Consider the following 25,216-nt stretch of genomic DNA (forward strand, 5'->3'; position numbering starts at 1 on the left):
TGTGGATAAGCAGCTGTTGGCCTGTGTGAGGAATACAACCCTCTGGGTGGGTGTGTCCTGCAATATAAATGTAATGGCATGTGGCCTGTGATGCCGCCATACAGTGTGTGTATTGGTGTCAGAAAGTTGATATCTTGTATCAGACACATACTCTGCAACTGTACAGATTTACGCAGAATGTGCAGAGTTCTGCCTCATATGTTTGGTGTGTTCCACGTAAAATCAGTACCATTCTGGCAAATTCCTGAGAACTGAAGTCATGAAATAATGACAAACATGTGAGTTTAAGACACCAAATCTGTCAGAAAAGTCATACTAATGCAAAACCTATTATTGTGTCAACTATCTATGTTTGTAAGAGCAATATGTAAATACTGCCCCTATGTGTCCCACTATCAGTTAAGGCTTTGTCCAGATGTTTGCTCTAGGAGGTGGAGTGGTATGATCAGAAACAGATACATGTGTGAGGAAACAGCATTATCGACTGCAAGATAACGAAGAAGGTATGAAAAGCGCTGCAGTAGGACGTTCAGTACTGTCCTCAGGTATGTGCTGACATGTCAAATGACACAGCAGTCTACATGAAGTACCTAAAGGACTGTCACCTTTACAAATGATGATAGTGGGACATACCCACAGCCATGCACACAGCACAAATAGACATACACACAGCAAAACTAGGCCATGATACATGAAGCCTCCGGCGTGTACGAGTAGAGTGAGAGTACATCAAGGATAGATGTCTGCCAAGCTATACAGCAAACGCCTGTAAGGGCGTGTAACACCGCCTGTAACACAAACGTTGCACGGACAATGTTGGGATTTGCAACATACCCCATTGGTATGTGAAAGCTATGCAAATATGCGATACATGAAACAGTCAGCTGTCCATGCAAGAGCAGAGTTATGGGCAGAATATATATATATATATATATATATATATATATATATATATATATATATATATATATATATATATATATATATATTTATATATATCTATATGTATATATATATATATATATATATATATATGTATATATTATATATATATATATATATATATACATATATATATATAGAGAGAGAGAGATACAGACATACACACACAGACACACAGACACACACACACACACACACACACACACACACACACACACACACACGTGGCAGGGTTGTGAGCAGAACACGAACGTAACCACTATACCACACAACAGCATTACGCAGTGACAGAATGTGCAACTGTGAGTAGTATATCACGGAAATCACACAGGCGTATGTCTAGCCTATAGACAGCAGCATAAAAGGCAAAGACGCCGCACAGATGTTATGGTGAGTGAATACTGTAAAAGCAATGTACTGTTGTCATGCAGCTGGAAACACACACACACACACTTGGCAGGGCTGGGAATCGAACTTACACCTAACTACCCTATCACACTACAGCATGACGCATTTACAGAACGTGCTACTGAGATTACTAAACACAGCAGTCCCACAGGCATCCTTCTAGGTGCGTGTCGACATCCGCAAAGGCAAAGACGTCAGCAGGATATATCTGTGGTGTGAAGCGTCTAAAAGCATAACCTGCGTCCCCAAGTGGACGGGTGCATGCGCACACACGCACACTTGGCAGGGCTGGGAATCGAACTTACACCTAACTACCCTATCACACTACAGCATGACACATTTACAGAATGCGCTACCGAGATTACTAAACACAGCAGACCCACAGGCATTCTTCTAGGTGCGTGTCAACATCCGCAAAGGCAAAGACGTCAGCAGGATATATCTGTGGTGTGAAGCGTCTAAAAGCATAACCTGAGTCCACAGGTGGACGGGAGCATGCGCGCACACACACACACACACACACACACACACACACACACACACACACACACTTGGCAGGGCTGGGAATCGAACTTACACCTAACTACCCTATCACAATACAGCATGACGCATTTACAGAACGCGCTACCGAGATTACTAAACACAGCAGACCCACAGGCATTCTTCTAGGTGCGTGTCAACATCCGCAAAGGCAAAGATGTCAGCAGGATATATCTGTGGTGCAAAGCATCTAAAAGCATAACCTGAGGCCCAGGCGGACGGGAGCATGCGCACATACACACACACACACACACACACACACACACACACACACACACACACACACACACACACACACACACACACACACACCTGGCAGGGCTGGGAATCGAACTTACACCTTACACCTAACTACCCTATCACACTACAGCATGACGCATTTACAGAACGCACTACCGAGATTACTAAACACAGCAGTCCCACAAGCATCCTTCTAGGTGCGTGTCAACATCCGCAAAGGCAAAGATGTCAGCAGGATATATCTATGGTGTGAAGCGTCTAAAAGCATAACCTGAGTCCCCAGGCAGACGGGAGCATGCGCACACACACACACACACACACACACACACACACACACACACACACACACACACACACACACACACACACACACACACACTTGGCAGGGCTGGGAATTGAACTTACACCTAATTACCCTATCACACTACAGCATGACGCATTTACAGAATGTGCTATCGAGGTTACTAAACACAGCAGACCCACAGGCATTCTTCTAGGTGCGTGCCAACATCCGCAAAGGCAAAGACGTCAGCAGGATATATCTGTGGTGTGAAGCGTCTAAAAGCATAACCTGAGTCCCCAGGTGGACGGGAGCATGCACACACACACACACACACACACACACACACACACACACACACACACACACACACACACACACACACACACTTGGCAGGGCTGGGTATCGAACTTACACCTAACTACCCAATCACACTACAGCATGACCCATTTACAGAATGCGCTACCAAGATTACTAAACACAGCAGTCCCACAGGCATTCTTCTAGGTGCGTGTCAACATCCACAAATGCCAGGATGCCGGCAGGGATTGTATAGAGACTGTACAATCAGACATAGTACTTTCCCATGGTAGACGTATACAACCACATGGCAGTGGTGTACTCGGGGCAACTATACATGTATGGAGCACTACAACAACAATACATAGACACAGTACGCACCACAGACAGTACACCCTTCCAGATAGTCACCCAGTGTGTACTCGGTAGGCATCCATCCTGAAGTTGAAGACAGAAATCCGTTGCCTGGATGACCACCTTGGCAATACAGGATGTCAACGGCCATGCCCATGCACAGAGGGACATCACCGACACAAGGAGTCACTGGCCATGGCCACACACCTGGTAATATACGTCAGTTCGGACTGTACTGTGTGTCGATCTACACAACGGCGTACTGGGCATGCTCACCCACTTAGCTGTTGCAAAGGGCCATCTTGCATGCAGATGGAGTGTAAACACGGAAGGTCTCAGTTTGGACTGTACCGTGTGTCCATCTACACAACAGCGTACTGGGCATGCTCACACACTTAGCTGTTGCAAAGGGCCGTCTTGCATGCAGATGGAGTGTAAACGCGGAAGGTCTCAGATTGGACTGTACTGTGTGTCCATCTACACAACTGCGTACATGGACTGTACTGTGTGTCCACCTACACAACAGCATACTGGGCATGCTCACACACTTAGCTGTTGCAAAGGCCTGTCATGCATGCAGATGGAGTGTACACACAGAAGGGCACAGTACAGAAGGCCACAGTAAGGTATAACTGTCCTCACGCACAGGGCGGTCACACATGCAGTGACCTGTACACACACAGCTGCCATCACAGCTGCCACAGATGCAGGTCACACACGTACACACTGCAGTGTACACTGTAGCTGTCAAGTCATCACCATGTTGTCGGTGCAGCACTACACAGCCTTACAGTACCACAACACCATGTGACACATGACCACTGGGCTGTACAGAGGTGTACACCAGCTGTGCAGAGTACACATGTACCAACAGGGATCCAACAAGTGTTATGCATTGCAATGATACCAGTATACATGAACAGGTCAGCTCAAGACATACCACGGCCCTTACACAGCTGTGACACATGACTGTTGCTGTACACCAATGAATACACGTCTGGATATGTCATACATGTGATTGTGTGGATGTGTGCATGGACTGCACAAACAACACATACATACATAGCCTTTGATGTACCTCATGCATAACAGTGGCCTAATCTATGCTACACACGCAAATGGAAGGTGGGTCCATGTCTGTTGAATGCTCACACTACAGGGGGTAGCAATGTTGACCAGGACACATACCCTTGTACTAGTCACCTGTGACACCCATGATATCATACCACAGTCCATGTGTTATGTATGTCAACACACATGTCCAACAATAGCAATGCATACAAACATGGCAACAGGAGACACATGTGACATCTGTACTGTGCATGCAGCAACCATGCATGTGCAGTGGCCGATGTCCGTAACATAGTTGCACCTAACTACGACATGCAGTCGCAATGCAGACCCATCATTGACACCTGTATATGGTGACATACAAACAGCACATATGGAGGGATGTGTGTACATAAAGTGGTGAACCACCTGTGTAGATGTATGTGTGCAGCGGGTGGCTCACAGTTGTCACACACCATCCTATCATGCCATGTGCAAACAGTACGCTATGTCACTGTTACGTGACGGTGCTGACATATTGCATACACAGCGGTCAGGTGTTACCAACTATATGTCATATGGCATCTGTAACACCTACAACCTCCCGTGTGCATATAGCAGCACATTTGCCAGATATAGCATTGGTACACATAATGCAATCAATACCGCTGCATGTCTATCAAACGTGTCATCATATGGCAGGTGTATCATACCCAGCACGGCCATGTGTGCCCGAATGTGTGACCAGAGATGCCACATATTGCAGGGAATATGTCCCAGTTGTTACACATCCCTGTACACCGTTGTAGAGATCTGTACATACATCAGTGTGGGAAGCATGACGTCGGCCGGTGTGGTGCATCACACATGTCGGCTGTCCGTATACACGTGTGGTCACCACAGTGTGTGTGTGTCTGTATGTATGTCTGGTGCTTGGTGTGAGGGTGTATGCTAATATACAGTGAGAAATGATCACTAACCCCACGTGGTGACTAACCCGTAATGGTGATGCAGTGCACTACCCTGTTGATGCCATAGGTCCCAGCCATACTGGCTACCTGTGCATGTTCCTTCTCTGTGACACGTCGTGTGGGTGCATAGTACTGTGAGGGTGATGACCACATAGGCAAGGGTCCCCACCTGAACACTATGGGGTGTGTGTTATAGTGGTGTACACCCCGTGAATGTGGCCATGTTCCCGTACTGTTACAGGGTCCTACTGCTGCACAGTGTGGCCTCCAGCTACCAAGTGACACCTCACATCATCATTGGCCAGACCACTGTGTACAACCACTGCACCATGTCACCATACCTGTAATGTGTCCTGCTATGTATGTCACCTCTCTGTCCAGTGTAGCCTGTGGCACTGACCACATGCGTCAGGTGCAGTATATGTGCGGACATCTGTGTCATGTTGGTGTTTCCAACAGTCAGGTTGAGGGTACATGTAGCATGCTGATATTGCCAGACGTGCCTGTGAGTAATCCACAGTTAAACGTGGGGGACTGCAAACACTGCTACCTGTAGGCACATGCAAGTACACCATAGGAGGGAACCAGGGTATCAAAACCAACATGGTGCTACAGATGTAACCGGAACACATACCGTGAACACATCACAATGCATGCTGCACCTGCACTACATGGTATGACCGGTGCATGTTGACAGTACATAACCTATGTCACATACACATCTCTCAGTATTCACACACAACCACTGCAACATACACATCCCTCACTATGCATACACAGGTAATATTAAATACACCTCTCACTATTCTGTTCACCCTGTGCATCAGAATATTTGTGCATAACCCTGCACCGATGGTGTGGATGACAGGGATGCGGCACAGGCTTCATCATATGCACAGGGTGATATGTTTGCCAGGGGCATAGGCTGCACCAATGGATAACATCATGTGTGTGTGTAAGGGCCGGTGAGTTGATTGGACATGTCTGTTCAGAATGCATGTGGATGTTGTGGAGCCCTACAGTTGTGTTTGCTGTGTGCATGTATGTGTGTACACAGTTCTGCCATTTGTGAGGCCTACACGGGGTATAATTCACAGCCCCAGATTGTACAGACCAGGTTGTACAGCTCACTGTGTCCGTCCACGGCCACGTGACCTGTGCCTGCCTGGGGTTGCATGGGCACTACCAGGTGAAGGTACAGAGTGGCTACTGTCTGACAACACATGTCCGCTGGAACCGTATCCCCGCTGAGAACATCCAGGGCCACATCCATGTGGCCTGCTGTGTCCTGGTGTTGACAGCGCAGCACCAGCTGCACTGCTACTGCTACCGGCATTATGGGAGCAGGCATATGAGGTGGCACGCTCACGTCGGCCTACACTAGGTGGTGTTGCTGGCCTACGTCCACGTGGCATATGCCTCACTCCTACCAGATGTTCCAGCACAGACAGCTCCCGCTCGCGGATTGCCATGCCTCGGTCAAGGATTCCGACCATTTCACCCAATTGCCTATCCAGAACATCAGCAATCTGCTGTTGAGCATTTGCCAATGCCTGGATGTTGTCATTTAGGGTATGGATAGCAGCCCTCTGCAGCCTCTGCCCTTCTCTGTTCTGCCGTTCAGCATGTGCCTGTGCTGCCATTACAGTCTGGAACATGCGTCTGGTGATACCAGCTGCTTCGCTCTGTCCTGCAGGTGCATGTCTGCCAGAGGTCCTCCTACGAGCAGCACTGGCCACATGCCTGTGTGGCACATCTGCAGTCATTACACTGACACCATGGTGTGTAGACACACCTTCTGTAGCCACCACATGTTCCTGTTCCATGCTAACCGACGCTGACTGTCCTTCCTCTATGGCCACTGGTGATGCGGTATGTGTTGGCAGCAGAACTGTGTGCGGGGAAGAGGGGGGCATAGCTGGGATGGTAACCATTGATACAGATTCAGCCCCTGACAACCCTGCCTGTACCTCATGCATATGTTCATCACCACTAGTATCTGTGGGGACACTAACATCAGATGGACCGCAGGAGGGTAACGCACCTACATCACCTGTGAATGCAAAGAAATACTGTAAAGTACAATAGACACAGACACAGACACACACACACACACACACACACACACACACACACACACACACACACACACACAGATACACACACACAGGCACAGACACACACACACATACAGACACACACACACACACACACACACACACACAAACACGCAGACACACACACACACACACACACACACACACACACACACACACACACACACACACACACACACACACAGACACACACACACAGACACACACACACACACACACAGACACACACACACACAGACACATACACACACAAACACAGACACACACACACACACACACACACACAGACACACACAGACACACCATGCATGTGATTTGTCAGATGGCATGCAGCATGCCTGTGATACAGCAGAGGGCATATAGCTCAGACATTAATAGTGTTAGTAAGAATACCTCCCTGGGGTGCATACTACAGCAAGCAGATCTCATATCAGTAGCCATGCAGTTCACACAATCATGGTAGTATGCATGCATCCCCATGATACACCATGTGGCCCAGAACAGGATAACAGTACACATGGCTGACGTGACCTTGACATGTAATCTGCTGACATGTGCATTAACATGCATACATGTCTGACACAATGGTGTCCTGACACATGTACAGCATCATAATGGGCTTCACATTGCAGTGTTGTGTGTCTGCCCTACAGATAGAATGCATGTTTAGCAAAAGTGCATGAGCATGGGAGGGTAGTGTGAGCTGTCTACATTGCTATACAGTGTGAAGTACAGACACTGTGCCATTGCATGGCATCATGAGGCATCTATGTTGCTGTAGAATGCATAATATGTACACATTGCATAGCCATAACTGCAACACAGTCGTGATGTTCAACAGATCGTATATGGTAGACTTCAGTGACACCTCCAGTAGCTGTGCACAGGCTTTTAGGATGTCCAGGGTACCACATCAACTGTATAATCGGTCAACTAAGGCTATAATTGGACCATGTGTGGACAATGTGCAACATGGTGTATACACATCCCATGTACTGTGTGGCTACATGTCTCTGGCCACCCCCCACGACCATGTGTGCACATGTGTTGGCCAAATGTGTGTGATGGCCATCTATCTCACATGTCTGTGTTGTCCCATATGACATACACCCATAGATGTCAGATATGTCGCAATCCACATGGCTATGCAGACAACGGGTTGTATGTTTGGTATGTGGGGTATAGGTCATGCGATAGTGTGACAATATTGCAGACAGAACACTACGTGTCTGGGACATGTCAGGTGGCACATCACAATGTGTGCACCCAATGCAGAGGCATATGACACAATGGTGACACCTGTGGGCTGCCCATATCACAGCTCACTGTGTGGTACTGTGTGCATACCACACATGTTATTCCAATGCATACTACATATGCCTCCATTGTAGAACACCTCCACCGTTGTATGCACAGCTGACCACACATGTCGCAATGACAAGTACTGTGGTTTCAAGTGGGTGTATCATTTTGTTTGTATATATTGCACATGGGTGGCCTGTGTGAATGATGGGTGATGCGACCTGCATATCGTGACTAGAACAAACATCAGGTGTGCAAGTGTTAACTGGCCACATGGCAAATAGATCTACACTGTAACATGCCTGATACTGATGACAGTCTCACCTGCAACAGACTCATGTCTGTGCGGCATGCCAGAGGTACCTGTATAGGGGTGACACAGCAGTATGAACATTATCCATGACTTTATGACAGCCACAGGTTGCACTGTGCATGTGAACACATTCACCTGTGTAATAGCATATAGTATGCACATGTGTGCATACACAGCGTAGCATACTGTAGTATGCAGCATGTGTGTCCACATACCTTGCATATGTTGTTACTTTACATAATGTACAGTGACACATGCAACTAAATGGGATATAATAGCCATATGTGCAGTACTGACTTACCAGGCAACTCCAGGCTCATTGGTTGGGGGACACCCACCTCCACGATGGCAGTTAGTGTTTGTGGATGCTGTTCCCTGGGTGTCCCCAGACTGGCCAGTAGCTCCTCGGTGTGTGTGAGTGGGGGCTGGGTTGGTGGCCCACCACCTGTTCCACCTTGTTCCCTGGTGATTGCAGTGACACGCTGTTTTGCATGTCATATCAAGTCCATGCAGTGACTGCGCACCTGCTGGCAGGTGCGGTTATGGCCACCCACATCGTTCACCCTCCTGCGTAGATCCTGCCACAGGTCATCCCTCTGCTGGGCATGCTGTGGCACATGGCTGAACAACAAGTCATAGTTGTCATGGAGCTGTGGGATGAGGACATCATCCTCCTGGCGGCTGTATGCTGGGAGGCATGTATGGGGCATTATCTGTAAGACATAATGATGGTGACAGGTCACAGTTTCAGAGATGTACAGAGATACTGCTGCACATACATTTCTATGACATCTACTACATCTGCACAGTTATCTTTGCAAAGCATTATGACACTGACATGACTGACGTGTTTGTGTCACACACATATCACACCCATTATGCATTGGATATCATCACCATATATGTGTGTCACCTCATTACAGTGTTCATACTCCATGTAAATGCTGTCTTGCTGTGGGCATGTCTATTTGCCTGCACTTGTGTTCTTACCAATCTGCACATGCCTGGATGTGTCCACGGTAATGCTGTTGACCTGGATGCTGTGTATATGTCACATATCAACACAGACACATCCGTAATGGACTTGAGCAGTGACAATGCACACATACGCATGGACACCTGTACATGCATGTATTTTGCCATATACATCTACACATCACTGTACAACTGTTCAACATCCTGCCACGGATCACCTGTATTGCACATGTGATAGACATGGGACAATGGCTAGTCAGACGACATTCACAGGGATGGTTATCAACCATAGCATGTGCGGACACAGTTTCCAAGCTGTAACAGACAGTCATTATGCCACCGCAAGGTGCATCAGTGCCACATTACTGATCCAGTCAGTTGATAGTACATCTACCATGCACCCATCATGCCATGTATGACTGGGATGACATGTGCAGCTTTGATGGACAGGGTTGCATGCTATGGCAGGAGTATGTCACATATATGGCACAGGGATCTGTCCAGCCTGTGGCGATCCTAGTATTAGGACGGTGGCTGTCCATGACATATGTCTTATAGATCAGGATATGGACATGTAGCATGTCCATCATCATGGTGTAGCAAATGTCTTTCTGCAAGGTAGACAGCATGCTGTATAGTGGAGGTGAGGATTGTAAAGGCTGGTATCACACATCCATGCATAGCCATTACCCCTTAAAGGTGGTATGTGATCCAATATTGGTCACCATAGTGCTGTATATGCCTGTCCAGTGATCTCCGTGCTCATGGATAGCACCCTGACATGACATGGGTACCTCATATGACTACATAAGGGGCCTGGAGATGTAACCAAGTCAGGGGGTGCACTGCACAGCACCATCCCTTACACAGTGTCCATAATGTTGACCACAGCCTAGGTAGTAGTTTATGGGTACAGGGATGTTCACCTAGCGGTGACAATGCTGGTATCATCCATCAGACTGTGCACATATGTCACACACCTCACCCACACAGCCCATTCTGTATGTTGTTCACAACACTGACACAGCTATACTGATAGGTCATGGCCATTCACAGCCTTACATACAGAGATGCCTAACATTTGTCTGTGTGGTATGGGCTACAATGAGGGTGGGGTACAACACATTAACCCTGTTCTACTGTAGCTGGCACTGGTGTGATGTGCACATGTCACTGTTGCACCTTTTGTAGTTGTGAGTCTGTCAACAGGCCACTGGTGGAACACTCCTGTGACATACAACGGTATTTGTAATCAAACATCCGTGCTGTCTTGTACATCTGTACTGCTAACATCTACAGTGATAATGGTTCATGGACATGCACACCATACTCAGCAGGGATATAGTGCGGTGCCACCCAAAATGACTGTCATCACCACTTGTGGGTTGATATTATCCAACACCTTATCTGTATTGTATGGTCATGCTAGGCACTTGTTCAGAACTTGTGAGCATGTCATGAGCTACTGATTACTATAGCACCCATTCCACACCATTTCCCACAGGTACACTGGCTGTCCTACACTTCCCAGCTTGCTTATGGTACAACAGCTTTTGTACACATGTAACGCACATATCCTGTGGGACATGGTTGCATATACAGGCATGTCCAACTGTCACGTACCAGTGCTACTGCCTGTCTATATGAGGGATATGTCATACATGTGGCAATAGAGCAATCGTGTCATGTACACATTCAATGCTCACCTCCCAACATACGACACTACAGCCTGTGGGGGATGCACTTCTACAGCCGTGCTGGGGGCATAGCTCTCAAGTGTACCTCATTACGAGGAACGTACCTCATTTGGGGTCTTAAAAGGTGCATGTTCCTCAAGGTTCCACATTGAAAGGGTCTGTCACACATTCATTGTTGGAAATTGTTTACCTGCTAGCCATGGCTAAATAGATGGGAATCATATTAATTCATTAGAATATATTTTTTATACGTAAAACCAGCCTATTTTAGCCATCATATGCCCTTCCTAGTTGAAGCTGTTAGTAAGCCAGTTGTAAGTGTTCCACGTTTTGCCCATTTGTCACACATTATGAGGGCTAATGTTCCTCATTTTGGGGACATGAGGTTGACAGCTATGGCTGGGGGTAATGCTGTCACCAACCCTGACTGCACCTGACAGTCATTTGGGGATGTGTAACATTTGCAATGCACCCCACCCATCACATAGTCTCACATGATCTACACCACTGGCCACACCTACGAGGACAACTTGTGCAGTACGTCTCCATACTCAGTGTAGGCACCAGAGGTAGACCCCATCATGGAAGACAACATCACCAACTTATAGCCCACAGACTCATGTGTGCCCATCACATACAGCCAATAGGGAGTTATAACATTCACCACACACCAGTCATAGGTGACTCTGTAGGGAGTCACACTGCAGTTCCACACAGCAGGCTACACAAGGCGATAGTCACTTACATCTTGCTGTCGGGTAACTGCTTCTGCAACATAACCTATGCACCCATGCCACACCTCACCAGGTACGATGTGACTGTCATTTTCCATGTTAGTGTGACTGCCCTGTGATGCCACTTCACAGACTACGTGTGCAGGGACATGCAATAGCTCACCAGTCTTATAGCCCTGAGGGTGTGGGCCAAGCCCTGGGGAGCGTTTTACATTTGTCTGGACACGATACCACTGTACAATGACCAACTGTGTCACTTCAACAGTTGCATATGCTCCAATTGTCATTCCACAGGCATCTGGTATCTGTCCGCGTTGAGTGACCTGGTCAAACACAATGCTGTGGCACAGATGACTTGCACCTGTCATCCCTGGGAGTACAGCTCACATGTAAGGCTCTTGCTGCTTCTATACTGCCTGTCTTGCACAGTTTCCAATAACTGTCACCGGCAGAACGGCAACTGGCAAGCACGACATGGGGTCATGTGACACAATGCTTGCGTCTTCCTCTGTGATGCACGCAGGCAAGGCACACCTTATAATGCACCACTCAAACATCTCTGCAGTGACTGGGACCTGCCTCTAGGCTCTGCAGAGCACACCTGCAATGACAGGTTATAGACAGACCATAACTTTCAGGCACATACCTGGACCGGCACACCCACAGCTGAGGGGTTCCCATATCCCACTATGTTGTGTACACATCCTGGCTAGTTACTTAGCACAATGCATCAGAGGTGCTCCATGTGCAACTAACTGTGTCCGGGACCGCTATACACATTGTAACAAGCTACAGAGTCAACATCTTACCCCACGGTTAACATACCTTATTTGTTGGTATATTGGACAGTGGGCCTCAGACAGCTACTACTGATGTGTGACTGACACTACCCCACACTTAACTGGGATAGCCACTCATGTACCGACACATCCATGAGTCATAACCTCCGCTCTGCTGGATCAACCCATACACACCACCTCCAAGACCTACATTAACCTTGACATGAACACTACCACCATGTGACTGGTGTTACACACCTGGGGTTATCCCCTCATTGGTGGATTCCGAACATATGCTAATCAACCTTGTTAGCTACATCCTGGCACCACACCCATTACAGCATGCACAGTACATGAGTACTACAACACCTACTACAGACGTCTGCTGACAGCGGTTGTTAACGTCATGACACCCGTGCAGATGGACAATGCACATACAAATGCTGACACATACCCCAGTGCACTTCATTAGCAGGTACACAACTGCATGGATCATGCTATTCCACACAGAGCCATGATGGTACACACCAGATAACAGACGCCACTCCGGTGGTCATGTTCTATGGACATATGATGTACAACAACAGGTGTAGGCTGTTGCACAGTGGTGTACATTCCCATGGGTGGGGTGGCTCACTGGTCAGCCGTGGTAGGGCCACAGGGTCCCTCATCACATACTCCAAGACTAACTACGTAAACATGACTGCGACACATTCTGGGGTGTACCACCAGGCATTATGGTGGTATGTCAGTAGTCAATGGCAACACCCACATCTGCTGTCACATACAACAGTCCCTCAGGAACATTACAGTCCCAGGTGATGTTGGCAACATGCTGGAGGATGGATTCAATGATAACATTACACCCTCTCACTCACTACAGGGCCACAATCCATACAGGAACATTGTGGTGTCCCTGTGGTCACACCTACACAGTACTGACCTGCACTGTATATGTCCTGGGGCACTGACCCCATGTCACCTTCCAACGTCCCAGGCTGTGATGTCCACCAACCTCTGAATGACATGTCTCCCCACTAGGCCACCATATTCAGTAATAGCCTTGTTTCAGACATTGTAGCCCCTGAATGGCACACAGCAGGATTTATCACACTACACACAGGTGGCACCACAATGCACGAGTGGGACTATACTCCTACACACCTGACTGGACTGTTCTGCATGGCTGTGGGGCACATCATCAAGGACGTCATTCACAGAGACATTGTTGGGCTCCCGTCCTTTGCTGCCACCCGGGTTGGGCTTGTTAGGGCCAGAGCATGGCCCCTACACATGTTGGACTCCTTTCATACAGTTACCAGGGCAGTTGCTGATGGTAAGGGAATCCACACATCCTACATTGTCCTCTCATTGCCTTTCAGCTCCATTCCCCATTCTGGTATTGACAACATACACATCCACCTGCACATCGTACCCTATGTCTCAGGATGTTATGCAATGTGGCTCATGGACAGGACACACACAGTGAAGCCAGCATACCATAGTACCTACTACATGTCAGGTACATTTGGCATACCACAGTCCTCAGTCATAGGGCCCCTCATGTTCAGTATATGCTTCCCTGCAGTACAGGCTAGCAGAGGGGACTTTCCCTGCCTAGCTTTCAAACCCCTGCATACAAAGCACCATGATTGCTCCACCAGCTGATACTGACTCCATCCATATGGGTGTCGCTGTGACAGATACATGATATGACTATCATGGCATCAAGCTGCATGACACAAGGTGCATGAACATCACCTTTGCATTACACCATTCACCCACTGACTATCACATGGGTGGTAGTCCCCTACATACATATCACATTGTACATGTTTGCAGTACACACATATGTCGCACCCACTCCTGTGGTTACTGTATTGCCACTGTGGCGTGGATATCTTTCTACGTGGCCACACCTATCTGTACTGGGTGTGTAGCTGGTACATAGGCACCCATTGTACCTCTGAACTCAAGACATCTACACACATTCAAGGGTACACCACCCCATTTAGGGTGTACCTTACACAACAGCTACAGCTTTACATACCACAACATTAACACGCCATGACGTTTACTGAGCTCCGACAGTTTAAGTATGCGGCTGCACTACGGACACCACATCTGTACACATTTGCATACTACATACTCAGAGGTGACCTCTGCTGATCAGACAGGGCCCATGTCCACAACATTATTAATGGATATACTCCTCATACGCGACATAAGCAAAAGCCACTGTGAGCAACATGCTCATGGATATGTGCACACACGCCACAATGAGTGGGATGTGCTTGAGGGTTACATTCCCAAACCGGACACTCACCATGCTTTGGAACATAAATCCTATGCACATCACGCAGGGACACTCAGTAGCACTGTTCATGTGATACCTCCCTTGGTGGTTGGGAGACACATGTAGGCCTGGGATCACTGCAGTGGCTGTACTGTGCAGAGGTGAAGGTGACACATGGCTCTGCTGTTCACAGGACACTACTCTAGAGAGGTGCCACTAGTGTGAACACTGTAGTTGTGCTTACACATGGACTTGCCAGACTGCATAGTACCCCACTATGCACCTGTGAAGCTATTACATGTCCTTTGTGCATGGTTACTTGGTAGCCCTTCCATTTAGATTAGTTATCATGCTGCTACAATGTCCCATGCCTACAAGCCATATGTATCCTGTTATTGTACATGCCAATAGACGATACCTGTGGTATGCATGATATGCCTGTTATGCTGTGTAGAATATCTGTCATATCTACCTACAATACTATACATTACACATATTTCACATAGTATCCCATAATGCAAAGCATACTTGCACAGCGGGACCACCTTAAATATGTCATTAACGTTATATGCCCATACACATGCGTGCTGTGACAGTATATCAACATATACTATCCCCTGCTATGGCACGTCCTTGTTGGACATACCCTACCACTGACGACAGGTTGTATGGAATTGTTCTGTTTAACGCCCTCATGTAGCATCCCTTGTGGTGTCTGTGCTGTGTACCTTGTGTCCCACTGCTGGACGCACAGTTTCTACAAGCGTTAGTATGCTCAGCAAGACATCACTACATAAATACCTTTCCCCACTTTATGCATTGCGGACACGTTTAATTAATGCAAACCAGGCTATACATACAGTAAAACTAATTAATACAGATCATGCTATACATAACCTTACATATCGGGTGTTCTACATACCTTGTTATCGTTACGGCGTTTCGTTTATATCTCTCTCACAGTGTTTCAACTGGTATTCGGTATGAGCATACGGTTTGAATGTCTGGCAAGTCATCCTTATATACGTCGATACCTGTAACGTGGATTCATCCCGCCAGCTGGTGTTCCTGAGTGACTAATTACTTGCATATCAGCTGTGCAGCTACTCCATTCGCCAATTACGCGGCATCAGTGGGGTATAATTGAATTCTCCACTTGGGCGTTGCCTATTTGCCCTACCTTCGGGGAGACGGTCTGTATTGTGTTTTGTTATGTGTAATTGCAACTGCTATGCATGGAGACAAGTATACTTTGGATTCAGGTCCCCCGTGGATTGTGTGTGACAGGTAGAGTATTTGGTTCAACATGTGGGTGTACCTGTCATCCCGATGTCTGATAACAGAGTATTGCAAACAAAACCTGTAACATGGCTGTTTGTTCCATTATACAACGCCTGCAATTTTGCATGACGCCTTTAATTGTGTCTCTCACATGGTATGTTGAGGGTTCTGCAGATGTAATTGACTGACTGGATGTTTGTGCTGCTATTACAGTCTGTATTGCTTTAGTTTCTAGTGTGGGGGATGTCGGTGGGTGTACGTAGCATATACAGGTTTGTGGGCCTTGCATTTCTACATAATCCATATATATGTGTGTGGGCTCCATCCCTAATTAGAGAGCTAACAGTTAGTAGACTTATGTTATGGGATTGTACATTGGGCCGTTATTAATTGGTTTCTATATTGTCTGCAGGTGAGCTTGCTACTTGTATACCTCCGGAATTGCAGCGATATATCAAGGGATATGTGTAAGTGACAGCTATCCCTTGTATTTCTGTCCCAGATATTTGCAGTCATTGCGGTTGTGTTGGTAAAAGAGCCTGTTTGCCATGGGTTGCCACCTTTTCATATGGTCATTGTTGGACACTTGCGGGACACACAGCGGTGTTTACAGGCCAACATGTAGCCACAGTCAGTACATAGGTTAGCACATACTTTTATCCTCAATGCATACCTATTGTTGTGGGACTTTGGAGACTTATCATATTGCATGTAACATTTACGTTTCTTACATACAGGCATAACTATTAAATACGACTATTAAATTATATATGGGACATATTAATGTCCTACCATCTCGGACATTTGCCCTTTGTACTGTTTTATGTCAGGACACACCTGCCAAGGGTGGGGCTGTCCCTCCTACTGTGGGACAGGTAGTAACCGTATGCCTACGGCTAGCTATACCCACACCTACCTTACTGATCTGCCTCTGACTTGGCACTAACAAACACATGCTGTGGACACACACACACATTACAGTCACACGGAGATGCACACGGCACCCTCAATGCACACTTACACAGACTACGGCACTCACAAACACAGTTGAACACAGTACCTACGTGGACCGCAACACCGGCAGCAGTGACTAAATGTCCCTTCATATCATCATACTATTACTCGCGGCTGTACTGTTCCAGTACTGTGTTCTATCGGTCTTTCAGCCTCGTGGTTACACATGTCGGTATGTTACACATTCCATAGTTGGCGGTATCCTATTTATTTGTACCTCCAAGGTGTTATGAATGTCGTTGAACTATCTATTATAGTTGCAGATATCGCTGAATCCATCTCTATCAACATATATCACTCTATTGCCCTTTCTATCTGTATTATATATATGCATATGTGTACATATATATATATATATATATATATATATATATATATATATATATATATATATATATATCTGGCGGGGAACATGACAGGCACACAGCACCACCATATGCTGTAAGGCTCATGTACTGTTCAGGTGTTGGCATTCCGTGTTCCACTAGCAATTGTGTTTACAATGTTTGAGGGCTGCCTATGTAGGAGTCACACAATGGGCCACCTATACATTACAATTTACAGGTGGTCATGTTTGTGTGCCATCCATTTTACTGTGTGTGCAGGTGGAGAGGTGTCAGTCCGTAGGGGGCCTACACTGTCAGAGTATGTGCTATACGTTCCCTCTTTGCCAAGGCGTAGGCATATTGGGCACGCCTCCATCTGCCTACTGGAGCTGGCACAGTGTGTTCATGGTCTGAATCCCTCTGTGCCTGTAATGGCCTTGGCAATTGCGTTGGGCTATGACGGCCTTCACCATTTTGTCCCTGCTGCAGCTGCTTCCGCAGGATCATATTATGTAGCATGGCACATACTATGACGATGTGGGCACACGTGCCTGGAGAGTACTGCAAGGCTCCACCAGATGTATCCAAGCACCGGAACCGTGATTTCAGCATCCCGAACACATGCTCTATGATGGTTCTGGTTTGTGCGTGTGCCTTATTATGGCGTTCTTGCATGGGTGTGTGTGCATTTCTGATGGGAGTCATCATCCACGTCTCCAGTTCATAGCCAGCATCCCCCACAAGATAGCCATGTGGGATGTCCCCCCTGACAAATACCTGATACAGCTGTGAGGCATGCCAGATATGGGAGTCATGGTAGCTTCCAGGGCTGCCAGCACACACATCCATGATAATGTCCTGGGCATTGCACACGACCTGGCAGTTGATGGAGTGGAATCCCTTGTGGTTTATGTAGTGCCTACCATGCTCACCGGGTGGTGACCTGATTTGTATGTGCGTGCAGTCTATAGCACCCAGCACCTCTGGGTAGTGTGCCACACGGTGGAAGTGGCACATATTGCTGGCCAACTCTTCCTGAGTTTGGGGGAAGTATATCTGCTCATTGGCATGTGGTAACATGGCATCCAGGAACTGGTGCAGTACCCTGGATGCTGATGCCTGTGAGATACCCATTATATCTCCAGTTGGCCTTTGAAAGGTACCTGTGGCCAGTATTCGCAGGCTTACACATACCTTCATGTCCACTGGGATGGGTTCCCCTCTGTTGTTTCTGGTTCTCAGGCATGGCCGGCACAGCTCCACTATTTGCTGTAAGATGTCCCTGTCCACCCTGTAATGCTCTACTATCTCCAGGTCATGTAGCCCCTGGTAGGTTACCCTTGGTCTGAACACTCTCCTTCTCCTCCGAGGCCTGCGGTGGTTGTCGGCATCATCCTCCACAACACCGTCAGTCTCTAACACATGCTGATGAATCACAGCTATGGCAGCTCCCAACATGTACATTTTAAAAGTTCCCCGTGTGTTTACACCTATGATGCAGTGTTTGGGAATACACAGGTGTGTGTAGGGTGCTTTCACACTTTATACTATTGTGCTGTGAACACCGATGATGTCATAGGGTGTGTATGTACGATCATAGCTACAGGGTATCTTATGTGTTTTACCGCCGGAACTACTATTGTGGTGCCTTTGGTGTTGAATTACATTTGGCTGCCGTGGATTACCTCTTGACCTTCCCTTTACATTTCTGCACGTTGCACCTACCATTTTCTGGCATGCATCCTGCAGCCTACTTTCATTTGTACTTTCCTGGACCTGGCGTATCTTGCGTTATGTGTGCTACTGCTGGTCTGCTGTTGGTTTGCTTTGCTCTGCTGTGTCAGGTCTCCTATCTTTGCAATCCAATACCTCCCCTCCTTTCTTTGCATTCCAATGCCTCCCCTATCCTGTTTTGCAGGTTTCTGCAAGCAGACTTGTCAGCTGCCGTCGATTGGCCATCGTGGGTTGATTGGTGTTGATTGCTCATTAGTACTCCAATTACCCTACTTCAGCATTTCCTTCTTTTCTTCCCCTGACTTTCCTGTTTGTGCTATTGTTCGCGGTGCGTGCGTCCGATTACTGGGTTTCGGACACGTTTTCATCCCCGTACACATGCGCTTTTGGGCATCATGTGTGCTCTCAGCTAAACGATTCTATACCTTCCTCCCCACCCCTGCCCTGCAGCTTTGCTTAGCAACGGACAGGCCAGATTTGCATTGCTCCAATGTGCTTACTGCTATGGTGGCACACCCCTCTGCTGATGTCATGTATCTCCTCTGAGCCACTCCTCGGTGTTATACCGCTGCGCCGTATGGTACAACCTTCATCCGGCGGGACATTTGCGATTCAGTATTATCTGCCTCATTTGCATGGCATTGACTACTAATTCATAGTTACCGCGCCGAACACTATCGCAGGCCCTTAGCAACCCTTGCACCTTGGTTGTGGTGTTCTATGCCTATCATTGTGTATTATGCTGTAAACCTGATTTCTATTACGTTGCGATTTTATGACATTTTCATATTATTTCTTTATGTTACAGCTTCCGCACATATGCCCTGCGGTTGTACTGTGCGTTACTGTGGACATGACATTAAATGTTGTTATTTACATGTTGTGCATCTTTTCTTATGCCATTGGCTGTGTATTTCACCATTGGCATATGTTAACTTTGTGATACCTGGGTCTGACCTGCTTCCATAGCTCCGATGTTCTGTTTGGGAAAATGTAAACTGTGTTTTTTGGTTTACATTTTCGTGGGCTTACGCTATGCCTGCACCACTTCATGAATCACTGTATGCCTTCATTTGAATGGTGTGACACTGCGCATGGGGTGATTAGCATACCTACACCGCGGGCTGCGAAGTTCTGGTGTACGCCTGTAGTGCACATAGAATTGGATCATACCTGAATCGCTCGACGGCCATATTTGGCATTATACCGCCTACGCTATGCCTGCACCTGGCGCAAGCTTCATGAATCCTGGGGTATAACTTTATTATTTTATCATTTTATGTTCTAACATGTTCTTGTTAGAGTTAATCCTGCAAAAATATCTCTGGAGAACAAAAAGGAATATGTTTAGAAAAATATAGTATCTTGCTAGTAAAACAAATGTTGTTACAGTTTTGATCCTGGTTGAACATACATTGTGTGACTGAGACAGAGTGTGCATTCTGCAGCAGACTGGTGTCCTGTCCTGAATGGGTTTTAGTGCCTTAATAGCTAGTGGCATCCCTTACATTTCTGTAAATGATTGTGAGTTATCGAAAAATGGAAAGGTGGAAGTCTGTATGGATGGACGGAAAATGGTAGCCACTGCTGTTTCATTAAAAATTATATTCTGCATTTGCTTGGTAAACATGGACAGTTTGGTTTGGAAATTAATAGATTTGGTAAGAAATAAAATTGATCTTACGAAATTTAGCTAGAAAATGGCACAGTGGCACAAGAAATGGCAAAATGGGGACAGAGGGCTGGGAGAAGATATTCTCTTTCTACTTTGAGCTGCATTACAAAGACAAATAGTTAGTGTCACTAATATATAGATAGCTGGATGGAAGAAAGTATTTATATCATGCCTTTGTAGTCCTTTTTTACTTATGCTATGAACAGTTTCTGTCAGAAGACAGAAAGAAGATAAATACATGAATTAAAAAGATGTGTATGTCCTACTGCTCCAACCCACCTTTGACTCTTGCAATAACTGAAGAGAAGAAAGGCTATATGCAGAAATGAGGATGCATTGGGTCATAGAATAATTACAAGGGCATTTCATATGACAAATAGTTCAGATTTCATAAGTATGAACCTGGGGAAGGCAGATACCATTGGAAACTGGAATGGACAGGAGGGGAATAAGTTAAATGCCAAATAAAAGTAAGGGCAAATAAAGACATATAATAGTGAAGTCATACAGCCTTAGTTAAGGTGTGTTTAAAGATAAAGGTCTTTCTCACTGACAGTAATTATTCTAAATATTGCACATGATATTGCTTAATGTGACTGAGATGATATCAAGATAGATGAAGCCTGTGCTTATATAAAGTACTGATGAAGGATGATGAATTTGCATTGTTTGAAATTAATATATAACCATGTTGAATCAAATAATAAAGAAATAAAGAACAAGGACCCTTTAGTGGCCTTAATGTTACTGACCACAGTTAAAAATTACAGAAACATTCTGGTTTCATGGCATAAAGGGATAGAGCCTTGACTGGGACCAAGGTGTCAAAGATTCAATTAATAGTCATGGCTCTGGTGGTACCAAGTAGGAAGGCAGAAAAGTGAAGGGGCAGGGTTCATTCACCTCTGGGGGGAGTGGATGATTGTGGGCAGTCAGTGCATACAGAAGTGCAATTTCTCTGTTGGAGAGTGGGGAAACCACTTCATCTGCTTCTGAAAGGGGAGAGGTCTTCTTTCTAGCAGCAGTCCTTGCAGAAGTGAGGGATGACCAGCGTTTTCAGCCCATTGCATTTCCCCTTATGCTGCTTAGTCAAGAGTATGAAAGGGGGTAGGGCCATTCAGAAAAATAAAACAATTGAACTACCCAACCACCCTTATAGGCTGCCTTAATGATGACCCTTCTTGGCTATCTCTTACCTTGGTGATTAGAGAACAAATAGGTCAATTGTCCGAGGGGAGACTGATGATTATAAGGCAGCAGGGTGAAAGAAATGGTTTTGGGGAGGCAATTTCAGAAACAGCGACTGTGTTAATTTGGAATATTCTGTAAAGGAATATTGCTTTTACTGTCCTTATACATTAACACTGAAATAATCCTTGAGTGAGTAATTGTATGTCAAGGAAATTATTTCAAAAAGAACCTACATAGTTCTTGGTGCATGCTGCATAGATGTGTATCAGAGTATGAGGCATCATTGTAAATTATATTCATGTGAGTGTTGTTTTAGTGGGGAAAACAGTCTGCAATATCATTTGCACAAACCTTGTGAAGTTTATTTGCAGTTGAGATAAACTCCTCCCTCCTTCCACCACTGAGAGTTCATACTCCACACCTTTTTATTTAATATAATTAACTCCAGGTTTACTGCATCTTGAGCAAAAGATGGTTCCGACTTTTTCCTGATTTAAGTATTTTTTTCTGGCTTTTTGATTATTTACTGCTTAGCGACTGCTTTTTCACCTGTTCATACAGCTCTGCATTCTATTTAAACTGTTTTTTGTGTTGATTAACTGTTTTGCACTTTTAAAAAAGTTATTTGTTGCTTAATTTTACCTGTAGGCTAACACACTCAAGTGCACTAGCCGTTTAAAAGCATTTGTAGCATTTACTGTCTGTTTTTCTTCTGTTTTCTGCAAAAAAGAAAAAAACAAAAAAAAAAATCTTGTTTTCCCGCCTTACAGAACTAGAATAGCCCAGTCTTCAGAGTTTGCTGACCTCTGGGCTTTGTCTTGGTTCCTGTGCTATTCCATATCCTTATTTGGATTAAAGGAAGCATCTTTGTTCACCAGTGGGAGTGGGGAGCACTGAGCGGCCTGTTTGTCCCTAGAGGAGTGGTTCCAGCCAGAAACTTGTAGTCTATTGGCCATTTTGGGTCAATTCCTAGCTCTTTTCAGCCCCCTGTAATAAAGCCCGCTTTAGCGCGCTTTTTCGCTTGTATTCAACTCAGCACAGCTCCTCGTGGTGTCCTGCAGAGTTCTACAAGCAGCAGAGAGCAAAAGAGTGACTTTTTCCTGATTTAAGTATTTTTTTCTGGCTTTTTGATTATTTACTGCTTAGCGACTGCATTTTCACCTGTTTATACAGCTCTGCATTCTATTTAAACTGTTTTTGTGTTGATTAACTGTTTTGCACTTTTAAAAAGTTATTTGTTGTTTAATTTTACCTGTAGGCTAACACACTCAAGTGCGCTAGCCGTTTAAAAGCATTTATAGCATTTACTGTCTGTTTTTCCTCTGTTTTCTGCAAAAAAGAAAAAACAAACAAAAAGAATCTTGTTTTCCCGCCTTACTGAACTAGAATAGTCCAGTCTTCAGAGTTTGCTGATCTCTGGGCTTTGGCTTGGTTCCTGTGCTATTCCATATCCTTATTTGGATAAAGGGAAGCTTCTTTGTTCACCAGTGGGAGTGGGGAGCACTGAGCAGCCTATTTGTCCCTAGAGCAGTGGTTCCAGCCAGAAACTTGTAGTCTATTGGCCATTTTGGGTCAATTCCTAGCTCTTTTCAACCCCTGCTATAAAGCCCGCTTTAGCGTGATTTAGCTGAGTTGCCCATAGAGCACCATCGGGCAGCCGGTTAAACAAGGTTAAACTATTTCTGGCTCCGTAAAGTCTGCTTTTCAATTTTTCCCTTAGAACTTCTCTACTTGCAATCTAAACAGTCTATTCTCTATCTCAAAAGCTCAGCACTTGCTCCTAAAGCATTTTTATATAGGTAAAGCTCAGCACTTGCTCCTAAAGCATTTTTATATAGGTAAAGTACTTGTATACTAAACAAAGTACTACATTAGCCTAGAATCCCCTTGAGTACCCATTTCCCTATAGGTCCCTTCTGACTCAGTTACACAGCAAACTTTTTCACTTTTCTAGCATGTCGAAGGGTCAGTTGCTAGCGTCCTCTCCTGTTCAGCTGGTAAATCTGGGCATCTTGAGGCAATGTTACAATTGCCTCATGTACACAGACAACCCACTCCTTCTCCCACAAAACACAAATACATGTGAGAGATGCAACTATATAGCCAAACTGGAGGCTGAGCTCTCTCAACTCAGGACTGGCAAGACCAGACAGGAGGAGAAGGAAACCACGCACACCACAAACCCAGTTTCACATAGAACTATCGCAACTGCAAAACAAACACATAAACACACAAAGACATACTCGGAGGCACTGATCAAAAATCTACCAAAACTACAGAGGCCTCCAAAGCAGACACCCAAGCAACTGCCACCTCAAGACATATGACTTGCAACACATAGTTCTCAAAGTCGGTGTGCTAAACAGTCACAGCCCTTAAGGCCAAACACAATGCCAGACACACTTGTTATAGGTGACTCCATAGTCAGACACACTGACGTCCCACTCACCAGACTGAACAAGGAAAAGATCACAGTAAGCTGCCTGTCAGGCGCTAGAATCCACCACATAACACAAGCACTCAGGTCACTCCACAGCAAGTACAAGTATGACTCAGTCATTGTCCATGTCGGTGTGAACGACCTGAGATGTACCTCCCTGGACTACATGAAAAGAGACATAGAGGAGCTCTCAGATTATGTAGCCCAGGCCGGTATGACCCTGACCCTGAGCAGTATCCTACCCTCACCAAGAATGA

The sequence above is a fragment of the Protopterus annectens genome, chromosome 4.part1 (assembly GCF_019279795.1).
Source record: "Protopterus annectens isolate FY-2018-M chromosome 4.part1, PAN1.0, whole genome shotgun sequence".
In the NCBI taxonomy this organism is placed as follows: domain Eukaryota; kingdom Metazoa; phylum Chordata; order Ceratodontiformes; family Protopteridae; genus Protopterus; species Protopterus annectens.